Genomic DNA, 15,110 nt, shown 5'->3' with positions numbered 1-15,110 from the left:
TGGTATCAACAGAATTATATTGTTTACAAAATTCCATTCTTCTTGTACCTATAGTTTTCTATACATAATCTCAAAATGTGGCATCTTATACATACTTTTTATTAACCATTTAAAATAGTTTCTCCCCAACCAAATCTTGCTTCAGAATCAGATTAGGCCCAGGTATTCTTCTTCTTAACATTCACTAATCTAAGATGTCATGGTTAAGTATTTTTATTATTTCTAATCAGCAACCAGTTCCTCCTGCTCAGGTCAAAGCCACCAGTTCCCCTTCACCCTTCCTACATTCTGTGATCCAGTCAGATTGGCCTTCCTGGTGATTCCTCAATCACAGCATTCCATTTCCCATTGTGCCTTTGCAATGGTTGTTCCCATGCTTAGAATGTAATTCCTCCTCACCTCTCTCTACCTTTTCAAATTTCCCATTTCAAGATGGCAGAGAAGTTATACAAAGATACCTGATCTCTACCAAATTACTCTCCAAAAAACTGATATAACATCTCAAGATGAATTTTGAAGCAGCATAACCTACAAAAAGACAGGGTGAAATAAAATTTCAGCCCAAAACAACTTAGAGGGCTGGCACAAAAGATACAATACACTGGGGTGAAAGTGGAGTACAAAGCAACATGCCAAGGCAGGCCCCTGGACAGCAAGAGGATACGAGGGAGGCTGAATCAGCAGCAAAGGCATCTGGAACTCTCAGCCACAGATGCTAAGAGGGGATGATGGGTTGTGGTCAGACAACTGCTCAGAAGGAGATTATGGGGTTCCTTTGCTAGCTCTGGGTGCAAATCTCTTGTGTCATTGTCCATACGCAGATCCAGGTGACAATCCTGGGTTGGGGTCCCAGGGTGAGGAGGAGCGCTGGCACCTGTGGCCACAAGGGGGCAGGGAACCCCAGTCACAATTCCAAGGCAGGAAAAAAAAGGGCTTGTGATTACTCACAGACCAGAGCCCAGGCTGGGAAAAGCATTAAACACACTCCTTACATCATATCATTTTGGTAGAACTGAAAACAGATAAACTCCCCAGAGCCAGCTGTGAAAAAAACTGCACAAAAAACCTGAATCTTGGAATACTGCACACTTTATACCATGGTTACAGAGCCCAACTTCAATAGATTCTTTTTAAGTTAAAAGAAAAGAAAAAGGCTAGAAAATGGGCAAACAAACAAAAAAGAAACTCAACATAGAAAGTTATTTTGTTCACAGGGAAGACCAAAACACAAATTCAAAAGAAGACAACAAAGTGAACACTTTCCTACAAGAAAAATATGAATTGCTCTCAAACCCAAAATGAGTTAATGGAGGGGCTCAAAAAGAATCTTAAAAAATAAAATAAGGGAGGTAGAAGAAAAATAGGGAAAAAAGATAAGAGTGATGCAATAAAATCATAAAACAAAGTCAACAGCTTGGTAAAGGAAACACAAAAACATACTGAAGAAATTGATAGCTTAAAAAACAATACATCAATTGATAAAAGAGACACAAAAATCCACTGAAGAGAAGATATTATTTTAAAAGTAGAATTGGCCAAATGGAAAAATATATACAAAAATTCACTGAAGAAAAGAACCATTTAAAAAAGTTGAACTGTCAAAATGGAAAACGAGATACAAAAGCTGACTCAAGAGCCTTAAAAATAAGAAATGGGTATATAAATGGAAAGAATCCACCAATCTCCTCCTGAAATTCAAAAAGGGTAACTCCTAGGAATATTATAGCCAAATTCCACAACTTCCAGGTCAAGGAGAAAATACTTTTTGGCAAGTAGCCAAAAAGAAACAATTCAAATATAATGGAGCCACAGTCAGGATAACATAAGATTTACCAGCTTCTACATTAAAGGTTCAGAAGTACCTGGAACATGATATTTCAGAGGGCAAAGGAACTAGAACTTTAAACTAGAATCACTTACCCAACAAAACTGAGCATAATCCTTCAGGGGAAAAAAATGAACATACAATGAAATGGAGGATTTTCAAATATTTTTGATGAAAAGACCAGAGCTGAATGGAAAATCTGACTCTTAATACAAGACTCAAGAGAAGCATAAAAAAGGTAAACAAACAAGAGGCAGCTGGGTAGCTCAGTGGATTGAGAGCCAGGCCTAGAGACAGGAGGTCCTAGGTTCAAATATGGCCTCAGACACTTCCCAGCTGTGTGACCCTGGGCAAGTCACTTGACCCCCATTGCCTACCCTTACCACTCTTCCACCTATAAGTCAATACACAGAAGTTAAGGGTTTAAAATTTTAAAAAAAAATTAAAAAAACAGGTAAACAAACAAACAAAAGAAACCAAAAGACATTTAATAAGGTTAAACTGTTTATATTCCTACATGGGAAGATGATTCTTTTAACTATATTATTAGAGCAGTTAGAAGGAGTATATATCAACAGGAGGAAAGAGTGAGAATTGAATATGATGGGAGGATATCTTAAAAAGAAAGGCTTCCTCTAGTCATGCAAAAAATTGCTCTAAATCACTATTAATTAGAGAAATGCAATTTAAAAACACTTAGAAGTGCCACTTCACACTTATTAGATTGGCTATTATGTCAGAAAAGGAAAAAGACAAAACTTGAAGGGGATGTGGAAAAATTGAAACACTGATGCACTGTTGGAAAGTTCAACTATACTATAGAGCAGTGATGGGCAAACTACGGCCAGTGGGCTAGATGGGGGGGGGGGGGCGGGGCCCTGAAATGTTCTATCTGGCCTCAGGACATTATTCCTAATCTTATGAATACAATGAGTGGGATACAATACAATGAAACTTTGAAAGAGTTGCCTTAGAAACAGACTGACAGATGAGCATTTTCTTTCTTTTGGCCGCTCTTTAAAAAGTTTGTCCATCACTGCAGTAGAGCAATTTGGACCTATGACCGAAGAGCTATAAAACAGTACATACAATTTGAACCAGGAGCACCATTAATTACTAAGTTTATATTCCCAAAGGGATTAAAAAACAAAAAGGGACCTATATGTTAAATAATAATTTAAAGTAGCTCTTCTTGTGGAGGGCAAAGAATTAGAAAGTTAGGGGATACCCAACAATGAGGGAATGACTAAATTATAAGTATGACATCATATAATATTATAATGGAATACTATCATGGTGTAAGAAATGATGAGCAGGAGGAGCTCAGAAAAACCTGGAAAGATTTATACCAACTAAAACATAGACATTGTACTCTCAGTGTCAGGAATACTGTACAATGACCAACTGTGAATAACTTAGCTATTTTCAGTAATGCAGTGACCCAAAACAATTCCAAAGGACTCATGATTTAAAATGTCATCTATTTTCCAGAGAAAGAACTGATGGAATCTGAATGCAGACCAAAGCAAACTTTTTTTCAGTTTCGTGACTTTTTTTTGTCCAAGTTTCCTTCCATTGCACATGTAAAATGTATGAGATTGCTTAAAATCACAGCAGGGGAAGAAAAGGGGAGAGAATTTGAGACTGAGACTCAAAGGTCTTCCTAAAATGTTGGGAAATTGGTTTTTTCCTATAATTGGGGAAAAATTAAATTTTAAAAAGAGAAAAAAAGACTACATTTTTTTAATGATAAAAAAATCTCTTATTTCCTCAAACTCATTTCAAAATCTATCTTCTATAAAAAGCCTTCCCCAATCTCCTTAGCTACTAGTGCATTCTATTACCTTGTACATACTTATATATATGTATATGTACTCTTCACTGATAGAATGGAAGCTCCTTGAAAGAAAGGACTAATTAATTTGGTTAATTTGCCAGTGCTTCCTCCAAAGTCTTACTCTGATACCTCAGCATGGTGTGAAGGTAACCCTCAGTTCTCAAGGCTATTGTAGGTTCTAACATTTTAGACCTAGCAAAAGACCAAGTTTATTTCCCTAACTACAGAGAGTGTCATCGCCAATACACTGGCCAGGACATTATGAATCTGTTTTGGGCCATAGCAACCCATGAAATAAATTTTAAAAATTTAAATGTTCTCAGTCCTGGTTAGTCACTTCTTGCCTCTATGGTGATAGAAGCAGAGGGACAAGGAAAAGACAATGACTGCTAAGAATCATAGTTTTTAGGTCATTGATAGACTTTAACTTGACTGATGGTACTCTACATATCTTTGTGCAACTGCCAAGGAGTAGACATACTGCTAGAGGATCTGAATCAATCTTGACCACCTTCCTATAATCAAAACCAGAAGAAGGAAGTTGCAGCTAAAAGGAAAGATGGCTCACTCATTGGAAAGGCAAAGAAATGAGTTAGTAGAATGGGTTTACTGTATCACCAAAGGCAAGAATATCTGTTCATCATATGTTGTAATACCAATAAATCAAATAAGATAGAACATGTCTAGTGTTCTGCAAACTTTAGAGGACTATATAAATAGTAGCTATAATTCGTGGTAGTATTTGTCAAAAAAAAAAAAACAACAAAACAACTATAGTTTATATACCAAAATCAGCTTCCATGGTTGAAGAGTTAATGAAAACTCTATGAAAATTAAGACTCTCCAAATTAAATCAACAAACACTCTGACATTTGGTAACTTCACTGGGAAAGTAGAAAAGGTAAGGATGGGGTGAAGCATATAGGGAACCATGGTCCAAGAAGAAGGAGAGTCCTAAAACCTGGCTGCACGCCTCTTTAGTACAAAAACTTTCTTAAAGAAAAGAAGTCAGGGGCAGCTGGGTAGCTCAGTGGAGTGAGAGTCAGGCCTAGAGACGGGAGGTGCTAGGTTCAAACCCGGCCTCAGCCACTTCCCATCTGTGTGACCCTGGGCAAGTCACTTGACCCCCATTGCCCACCCTTACCAATCTTTCACCTATGAGACAATACACCGAAGTACAAGGGTTTAAAAAAAAGAAAAAAAAAAAGAAAAAAAAAGAAGTGGTAGGTTATCAAATAACATAATTTATGATATGATAAAATTATGTTATCAAATGCCAAAAAATAACACAAATATATATATATGTATATATTCCCTCAGACAGAAGAATACTTATTTTTTATATGAAAGTTATTCGTGAGTAAGCATTCTATTTTCAGACTCATGATGATTCATCAGATCAACTTAGGTCAGATTAATTTACAAAAATTTTTTAATTAAGAAAAATATGGCATATAATTGAAACAACTGAACCCATAAGTATTAAACAAGCGACCGAAAATTTAAAATGGTAAGTAGACAACCAAAAAGATATTAACACTGAATGAATATCACAATTTTGTCCAGAAGTTTAACCAATGAAAATTGCCACAAGAACTCAGAAAACTGGCACCTAGCTTTACTTGCTACTGAATTGACTGCCAAAAGTGATTCCAGTTTAATAAGAATAAAGATAGGAATAAGAACTAGCATTTATATACATTTTAAGGTTTGTAAAATGCTTTGCAAATGTCCCATTTTACCTTTACAACTCTGTGAGGTAGATGGTATTAATCTGCCCATTTTACAGATGAGGAAAATTGGGCAGGCAGAGCATGGTCACACAACTAGTATCTCAAAATGAATTTGAACTGACTTTCTGACTCCAGGTTCACTGCTCCAATGTGTTACCTAGCCACCTGAAATATACACTTGTTTGAAAACAGTATAAAGTAAAACTAAGCTTGGAAAGACATACAACTAAGCAAAGCCATTTTAGGGACATTTAAGAATGAAAATGGAAGGAGGGCTGTGTGAATAGAAGAAAAATGGGAATGAACTATAAAAATCATTATGATGACCTGCTTTTTCTATCAAGGACAATGGAACAATCACTCTAGGATCCTAACATCATAGTCTCAGATATGCTTATAAAGAGGAATAAATAGCACTAAAGAAAACAAAAGACAGGAAAAGCAATCTGATTGGACCGAACATATGTAGAGGAGTTCTTTGCTGTAGGCAAGAACTGTGACAGCACTGAAGGAACCATATACAAAGGTATGAAAAAGAATCTCAGACATCACTGGAAAAAAAAGGATGATAGCACGAGTAATTACTGATCTGTAGTCCTATACTCTTCCATTATAGTAAAAGCTAAGATATTTTTAAACTCATGCTCTTATAAAGGTTAGGCTAGTTTCTCTCTAATAGGTAACACAACTAATTCTGCAGACTTGGTCAGCTAAGAGAAATAAAGACTCATGCTTTTGACATTACTTCTCGGTCACCCGAGTACAGAACAGCCACAAGGAGCTCCAGGCATGCTCTTTCATGCTTGGCCAGTGGAAAACTGTGAGCAACCCACACAAGGGAGTTTCATTAATCTGATTCAACTCAAGTTCTTAATATCTATCCTTGTTAAATATTCTTCTCCTGTTATGGTTAAGTAAATTTCCTTTCAGAAACTGTTGATAATCTCAAAGTATTTCATTTTGTCCTAACACTGAACCTAAAGTACCTTGAAGCTAACCTGAATCAGAGCACATCCCAGAAAATGCAGTGATACAAACTCTTTAAGAAAGTCATATATAAATGAACTCTTGATTATGTTTGCACAAGATTCATTAATGGCTCACATCTTCACCATTTCACAATGAATTTAAAGATATAGAGAGCATCAGATTCCATTGTTCATTAATCAAAGCCACTGAACAAGATGCCACCTTACAAATTCTTTTACAATTATGTATCTACCCTCCATATATCAAAATCATTCAAAATTCCTTGAAAAATATAACAACTGAAACAACCCATTCAACAGTCCTCTGAATAAACCATCAGATGAGGCATAAATCAGGGAGATGTGTTTGCTAAAGGTATTTGCCACTGTGATGGATAAGATCCAGTGGAGAGTCCAAGTTGAAGAGGAATTACCTGTAGATGGTGGGGTCCTCCAGATGTTCCTGTTTGTGGGTGACACTGTGCTGATTACATCAAGCCCCGGAACACTGCAGAGCCTCCTGGAAGAGATCTGTAATCACTCAAAGGAGTTTGGACTGTCTATCCACAGAGGAAAGATCAAATGGATGAAGAACATCCACTGTTCAAAATATACATGCATTTAGAGAGACAATCTATAAAGAGCTCATCCATCAGACATATCTGGGAAAGACAATACAGATGGGCAATGTGTTGGGCCCAGAATTGAATAGGTAAAGAGCATACTAAATTGACTTGAGGAAAATGCAAAGTTCCTTTACTCATCTCAAAGTTTACCATGATAGCAAAGGCACATCTTTTAATACCAACATCTTACCAGCATTACTATATGGCAGCAAGACATGGAATAACAAAGAATTAAATTTAGTAGCACTCTGAAGGCAATGGATAAAATACATAGTAGAAATATTTAGGCTATAACATCTAACTGGGAAAAAATTCTGAGTAACAGCATAAAAGTTCAAGGAATTAAATGATAGAAAGAGAAGCTAGGCTGGCCACATGACAAAGGCAAGGAACAATAGGCTAGACAGAGAGTGCTCCAATGGTAGGCTGTGATGTCAGGAGAAACCAAGGAAGGCTTCCAGTATGTTGATTGGGTCCTATGACAAATTTAATGAAGTACATGGATAAAAGTCACATAAGGATAGACACACAGGAATAAGCTGTAACTTGAACAATTAGAGAAAACTTCTGAACTTATGAAATTAAAGATTCATTTAAGTTTTTGTATACTGTCCCAAGTACCTAATAGGCCTTTAATAAGGCCTTGATGATTAAATTTAAAATTTTTCTCAGCTGTTTTTTAATATAGAGCAGAAGTTCTTATCTATTTCAGCATCATGAACCTCCTTTGCAATCTGATCCAGTTATATTGAGTTCATTTCTTTCTTCAAACAAAATACTTTCTCTCAACTCCATGCATTTTTACCTGTTTTCCCCCATACCTAGAACTCTTCCCTTCCTCATCTTCACACTTCATAGCTTCCAATCTATTCTGTAAGTAACTTGTTTATATATAGTTAGTTGTTTCCTTCAGGGTAATAAAGGACTTTTGTTGTTTTGTTTTTCATCTCTTTGTATCCCAGTGCTTATGTCCCTGGAACATAACAGGTGCTTAGTAAATGCTTTTTGATTTGAACTGGTGAAGGCTATGGAACCTTTCTCAGAATGTTTTTAAATGAATAAAATAAAATACATAGAATTATAAAGGAAGCCAATATTAGTAAGATACAGCTATGAAAATATTTTTAAAAACAAGTTTATAGTCACCAGATGTAGTGAAACTGCCAAACTATTATAAAAAAAACCAAGAAACATTCACTGATTTAGATGAATGTCCCTTGATTTTTTAGTCTTTAAATTAAAGTACTTTAACCTGCAATTATGCTTTACCTTTGTTTAAAAAACAAACAAACAAACCACACAGTAATTCCTTACTTATCTGGAATTATAAAGAAGTAAGGTTCTTAGGATAACAAGAGTTAGAATAACATTCTAAAGAATTCATCAATTCTGAGCCTTCATTTTATAGATGAAGACGCTGAAACCCTGAGAGAATAGATGACTTGAAGATCACAACAGAGTAAGCAGAAAAGCTGTCTTCTACATAACAGAAATACATTAAAAATGTCACTTAAGTACTAATATTTTAATTATTTTGAAGGGAAATGGATAAGATAGATTACAGACCTCCTGGGACTCTTCTTTCTCCAAGTACTTTGAACATCTAACATTTTTTATAAATCTGTTATACCAGTGATGTCCTTTCTTCATAAGTTAACAAGGCTTAAAGGCTATTTGGCAGTATACTACACTATTCCTGGTTATTTTTTAACACTTTTTTTACTTACCAATTATTTCTATGTACCTTCAGCCATTCTGATTTCCTTGATTCCCTAGCTTTGATAGTCTTTTCCCTCACCCCCATATAATTTGATATTCTGATAAATTGTGAGCACTAGGAAACTAGATAATGAAGGTAAAAGTAAAAAGATTCTAGTAAAACTCTGTATGTAAAGTAGATGAGCTTTCATATGTTGCCTTTATATTATGTTGTTTCCTTAAAAGCATGTCTGTCCATTCATATTTGAAAAATTATACCAATGATGACTGTTGGAAATTAATTTAAAAGTAATAAAAATCTAAAAAAACTGAATTTATCCAATACAAAGTTCTAGCACAACTGAAGAATGTGTTGAAGTTCCTTGAGATTTTGTATTATTATATATGACATATAAAGTAAATGCTATTGATTTAAAATAAGATTTGACCATGTTAAAATAGTACTATAAGTTATCTTTACTCTCAGGTTCTTTAGCATTTATGTCAAATCTATGAATGATAACAGAAGAAAAATGTCAAAAAGAAATATTTCACTTTATTTTTAATCTATAGCTTCCCCTAGAATACATCTTAGAAATCATTACTTTACAATTGTATGTTGCAATTACTCTTTATTTCTTAAAAATAAAAAAGCATTTTCATAAAATTATGAGAAAATAACTTTCTTAGCTTTTCTATTTAAATAAAATTTATTTTAATTTTTATACTATAATTTTAGGTAGTAAAATAATGTATAAAATAAAATAAATTACTGTTATAGTCATTGTCACAGAGTAACAGGTTTAAGAAATACAAAGTTACTTCTGATTTCATCTAATCCACTGGTTCCCAAACTTTTTTGGCCTACCGCCCCGTTTCCAGAAAAAATATCACTTAGCTCCCCTGGAAATTAAATTTTAAAAAAATTTAATAGCAATTAATAGGAAAGATAAATGCACCTGTGGAGATCACTGCCCCCCTGGATTGCTGTAGCACCCACCAGGGGGCGGTAGCGCCCACTTTGGGAATCACTGATCTAATCCAAACCATTTTTATACTTGTGGAATTTGAGTCCTTGAGGCATTTATTAACTTATCTAAATTCACCCAAGTGGTAGTGGCAGGGTTGAGATTTCAATTTAAGCCCTCAACTCCAAACCCAACATTCTCCCCATTGTCTCAAACTGCTTCCAGAAGATTAAAGCAGGGAAAATAGGCGAGTGGGTCTCCAATCTGAAAATCTTTAACTCTGTAGATTCCTGAACCCGGGAATGAGGGAAAAGCGTGGAGTTACAAACCTGTTCCATCAGGCTGTAGTAATATGGCACTTTATCTTCATTTTATAGGGCAAATCTATTTACAGAATGGGGGATAGGTATCCTTATCCTAGGGTTTTACTCTCAAATTACTCTCAAAAGATTTTACATTATAGATTATAATACAGACATTCTGATTATAAAACATATACCCGTCCCTGAGGAGAATTAATAACACATTCTCCCCTGAAGAGGGTATCCCAGATCAGCTAAGGATACATGGCTGAGTTATGAGGTTGTATGAACACAACTGGCAAAAGAAATTAAAAAAATAAATAAAAAAGATCCAGATAAAAGAGAAAATTTAACTTGTGAATAAAATGTAAAATGTCCAAGTCTTATATGCAAAAAATGTTAAGGAAAATAAACTTATAACAGGTCCTTGAATCAAGGCCCAATTAAAGTGATTTAAGCAATTGTGCAATTACCCAATTCAACAGCCAGGACTACAGAAAGTTGCCACACTTATAATAGATGTAAAAGGACCAAATTTGAATGCAGGGGAAGTGTCTTTCCTTGGTTTGATTTGCCTGTACTTCTCTGGGATAGGGTGAGCCAGGATGATGGTCAACCTTTTGTACTTGACTAGGATGAAACTCAGGGAAGTCTGGCCTCTAACTTATGTCAGAAAAGCCATAACCCTGAACCGCAATCTCTAAGTTCAAGTCCTTCAGTATTGGCATAGAAGTTCCTCAACCCTACCTGAATTGATATGGTCTTTTTTGACTTTGTGCTGTTAGCCATTGTGCAGTTTCTCACCAAACCCATTGGGATTGGTCAGTCTCCTTGACCTTGTGGCTCTTTTTTTCCATTCTCTGGAATCAGAATCATTAATCACAGTCCCATAATATTTACCAATTCATGGCAGGTTTCCATAGACTAAAGCTTTTTGGGTATGCATTACTATTATAACAAATATATATTTATAATAAACTTATATTATTGTAAAATCAAAAGGGATTAATATTGATTATATGTACTTTTAAGTACAAAAAATGAGAAAAAGGGAAAATATAAAAAAACTAAAATATTGTATTGCACATAGAAGGAAAAAATGATAAAAGAATGTTTTAAAAATCAAAAATACATAGCTTAGAATTAGTGAAATGTTTTTCACCCAAAAATGAGATCCATTTCCTGTTAAGCTTTTCCATGAACTCCTATGAGTGTAAATGGCTTTTATAAAATAAAGAGATTCATAATGCAATTCAAATAAAACATCAAAATTTTCCAAAATTACAATATCACATTTAAAGACAATAGTAAACAAACCCATTATCATAACCACTCGCTGTGATGTTTAAAAAAATAATGTATACTTGTCACAATTCAACAGATATAGTAAATCATTCAACCTTGGCTGAGATATGTTTAACAAAATCTATTACTGCCTCCATCCCAATTGTGGGGCAGAGCCTAGGAAAATATGATAAAAACCTCTTGGGTCTAAAATATCACCAGGAACTCTAGATCCTTCTGATGAGAGAGTAAATTAAAATAAAGAGTTAATGTATCAAGCATATAGGAGCTCTTTTTGGCTTCCTGTGTAATATATAAAAAGTTAGGGTAGGAAACTTCCATTTGTTTTCTCTACCTTTTAAGACAACATTCTTTATAATATATATAAATACCTATCATCCATTCAGAAGTTAACTATAAAATCTTAAAGTCAATTTTTAAGACCTCTTATAAAATTACAATTTAAATTCTTAAGTCATTATATTCTTCAAGGTTGTATAAGCATCATGTGACCTTGGATAGTTAAGATGACAAATCCAGTATACATAAGACTTTTATGGGCATTTACAACTTAAAAAAAATTTGTGCAAGATATTCATGGTCTTTTACAATGATACATTTTTCTGTAAAATAATAGGTAAATGGTTCAGATAAAGAATCATATAAAAGAATTAGATTAATACAGATAAATTTAAAAAAATTTAAACCTTAAAGAAATCAGGAAATACAATAATATAAGCAAATGGCAAATTATAAGCAGTGTAAGTTAAAAAAACAAACCTTTCTATCAACCATAATAAACTTGTTCACTATTAAGGAGTTACAAGAAAATCATAACAGAATTTATCTAGCAGCCAAAAACTTAGCTTACAATGATTCCGTGTAACAGAAAGATATTGATCAGATTAATATATGAACTTAAAACAGCAAAATTAAATCATAAAACAACAATCAGCAAAATAAAATAAGATAGAGACTTTCAAAAAATCATGGAGTCTGAGGAGACTTATTAATTTTACCTCCAGACTTTTAAAAGTTCAATGTAAGTTCCCTTGGCCCAAATGGCCAGCATGCGTAGGGGGTGAATCCCTACCCTGAGTGTCAGGCAAGATATTCGCAAGGAATGGTAGGAAGAAAAAAAAAATCCCAGAACTGGGGTCTGCCAGGGCCCACGTGCTAACTCAACTAGGGTAGGGGCTAGAAAAGCCAAAGGCTGGGGCACTCATGTGGAGCAGGCTTGTGAGGGGAGGAAGAGGGTTAAAGAAGCTCTCTTCAGGTTAAAAGTCCTTAATGTCTAAGAGGAAACACACCTGGGTTTCACTGTAGGAGGCCAACACACTGAGAGCAGCTAAGTAAGGGCTGTTTCCAATGAAAAAGAAGTGGGGTTATACTTTCCAAGTTTCAAGCAGCAGCTGGGGTTGGCGGAAGCTTAGCAGCTCAGGCAGAGCAGCTGGGGTCTGAGGCAGTGGCAGCACAGGAGCAGCTGGAGTTCAGGTGGGGGGTCAGGTGTCCGGCATCCAAGGGGATGGGGAGTTGGCAGCTAGGATCTGAGATCAGCACTCAGGGGGGGCTGGGGGGTCAGAAATGGCTTCTCCCACCAGGGAGGGGGAGGCGGGGCCTGAGACTGCCTGCATTGGCTGGATCCGAGGCCATGGGGAGAGTAAGAATAGGCAGAAAGGAATAAACTGCTGGAGCTATCAGCAAAAGCATGGTGTTCGCCAGCAAAGTAACTTTCCCCTTTCAAAAAGTCACTCAAAAGAACTGAGCAAAGTGGCTAAAAAGAAAAGCACAAAAACGGCAGAAGCATGTATGAAGCTCCAGAGGGGATCTGGAGGTGTTTCAGAGTTCTGCCTGTGGGGAGAGGGTAAAAAATCATGGCAGAAGTATTGTGGCTTATTAGACTATCTGAAAAATTGAGTTACGTCCCTTCGTGGTCACTAAAAATGTAAGAAATAAAATGGATATAAAAGGATAGATTTAAAAATATTAGGGTTTTAAAGGATTTATTGGGCATCATTAGAAAAATAAAGCCATGTGCTTGTTAAGAGTTAAGTTTGAAAGTTGTACCCTGTTGCCTCCTCCTCCCATCCTGGCTCCTGCTCCCAAATCAGAAAAGAGGAAGTACCAATCCAGTCCTCAAGTCTTTATACTTTTCTCTACATTATTACTCTTCCTGCCTATGTGATTACACAAGCAAGGAATCATGGGAAATGTAGTTTGAAGACCCTTAAACTTCCACAGGAAGTTTAGATCTGGGACCTCAAAATTAGTTCAAAGACCTCCAAATTTCCAATATCACAAAGGTGGAGGGGGAGCAATGTGTGATTGCTCCTGGGAGCAGGGGCTCAGATACCATGAACAGCTTCAGCAAGGAAGACTAGAAATCAGAAAGTCACAAGAAGATGGAATGAAGAGTCAAACTTTGTAAAGAAATCAAGTGTAATACTTTAATGGCCTAGAGATATTTGGTACATTTACACCTATGAACTACTAACTTTTACTGTAAATTTAAGAACAAATTATGAATGACAGAAGAATTCAATTTTCAAGTCAATGAAGATTTATTAAACACTTACTATATATATATATATAAAGCTCTGCGAGATGAACAGTAATATATTTAATGTTTCAGCAAGTGTATATAAAAACTTTCCTCTAAGACTTTTAAACTGATGCTTGATTAGTTGATTAGATTAATTTGATTTCTGTAAGACTTTAGATTTAAAAATAAAATCAAGAGCTTTTACATGACTGTGACAGGCTATGATGCAGATTACTTCATTAAATAATTTCTTCTGGAAATATGGGATCTAATAGGTAATAATACTACTAATAAAATTACAATAAAGAGAATAACAATAAACTAATAGCTAATATAACACTTTAAGGTTTGCAAAGCTCTTTACAAATATTACATCATTTCATTCTCACAAGCCTGGGAGGTAGGTGTTGTTACTATTATCTTCATTTTACAGGTGAGAAACCTGAGGCAGACAAAGAATTAAGTGTCTTGACCACAGTCACACAGTCAATATTGGAGACAGGTTTTGACCTCAGGTCTTCATTCCAGGTCACTGAGCCAGATGTTCTTCTGATTCAGATCCAATAGTAGGTAAAAGGAAAGTAGCAGCTGAGGATTAATGTACATGAGCAGAGGGATACATGTACCTCCATAAAGCCTGCCCAGGATCTGTAAAGTTCCTCCTTTCTCACAACTTTTGTAGTTCAAAACTTCCTTCTAAATCCATCTGAAATCAATTTCCAAGTTATTAACGTGGTGCTTTGATTTCTTGCATTCACATAGGATCTTTTGGTTTGAAGAGCACCAATAATTCATATATGAACTGCTGTCACAGACCCCTAATGTTATTTGTGTAGTGTGCAACAGGAATTGGACTAAATGGCTTTCCAAGTGCCCTGTGTGAACTTATTCTGGGGCCATTTTTTGCTGAGGTTCTGAGCTCTACCCCTAGGTTACCTTCTGCAGCATAGGCATCATCTGTGTGACTAAGTCTCATGCTTTAGGTAACATGCTAGTCCACAGTTCAAAATCAATAGAAATAGTGGGATGAATGATGACTGACTACTCAAGATAAATCCACATGAAGAATAGAAAATATAGTGACTTCGTCCACTCCAAAACTGTAACACCCCACCACCCCCCAAAAAAATCAGCTAGCATGAGATCAGGCAAACTAGTTGACAGCATCCCAGAATGATAAGAAGGATGTAACATAGCTTGCAAGGCTCTTAGTCTAGATCAATGGTAGGCAACCTTTTTGGCCGTGAGAGCCATAAACGCCTGCAGAAGGAAGAGGATGGCGGTGGAAGGAGCTGGAATATGGGGCACATCCTGGGGCTCTGCCCAG

The 15,110-nt window shown here is 35.7% G+C and overlaps 1 protein-coding gene across 3 annotated transcripts in view; it reads right to left on the bottom strand.

Annotated features, from left to right (window-relative positions):
* Positions 1–15,110, bottom strand: part of YAF2 (YY1 associated factor 2) — an 89,202-nt gene that overhangs the window by 39,936 nt on the left and 34,156 nt on the right. Inside the window, exon 1 of one of the 3 annotated variants that reach the window (XM_044679326.1) lies at positions 6,798–6,875. The exons of the other annotated variants lie outside the window; for them this stretch is intronic. The gene's annotated coding sequence lies outside the window, so the exon portion shown is untranslated. Of the gene's footprint in view, positions 1–6,797; positions 6,876–15,110 lie in introns of those variants that run through there. 3 annotated transcript variants of the gene reach the window in all.

This window comes from Gracilinanus agilis, chromosome 5, assembly GCF_016433145.1.
Source record: "Gracilinanus agilis isolate LMUSP501 chromosome 5, AgileGrace, whole genome shotgun sequence".
NCBI lineage: Eukaryota > Metazoa > Chordata > Mammalia > Didelphimorphia > Didelphidae > Gracilinanus > Gracilinanus agilis.
The sequence above is the reverse complement of the archived record's forward strand: the minus strand, read 5'-3'. Positions and strand labels throughout refer to the sequence as shown.